Here is a 420-nt window from a genome sequence, read left to right as displayed (position 1 = left end):
TTATACAGGAGAGTTACCAATTCATAGTCTCCATGTTCTCCCTTCAGCTGATTACCAAAGGCACTACTGATATTAACAAATAATGTGTCTTAAAAATGTTCATGTGAAATTTGGCTTTTACAGAGGATGTACAAAAATAATTCTCTCATCATCTGTACTTATTCCTAATTTTGTATTCCAAAGTAGGAACCTCAGTTTCTTCGAACTAAATAGAAACTTGCCACTACCCTTTCCAATTCATTCCTCCCTAAAGAAAAATCCTTTCGAGTTGGAGAACTGAGCATATAGAATTCTGCTCAGCATGTTTCTTCTCTTTTGGGCCTGCCAGCATGCACAGAGGATACATTTGGCTCAAGTCCTGCTGCTATGTGGTGAGTATACTGAGATCAGGATCCAGGAATGTCTTCTAGAAATAGGTCT

Source organism: Myotis davidii, unplaced genomic scaffold (genome assembly GCF_000327345.1).
Source record: "Myotis davidii unplaced genomic scaffold, ASM32734v1 scaffold902, whole genome shotgun sequence".
In the NCBI taxonomy this organism is placed as follows: Eukaryota; Metazoa; Chordata; class Mammalia; order Chiroptera; family Vespertilionidae; genus Myotis; species Myotis davidii.
Note: the sequence above shows the minus strand (reverse complement) of the source record.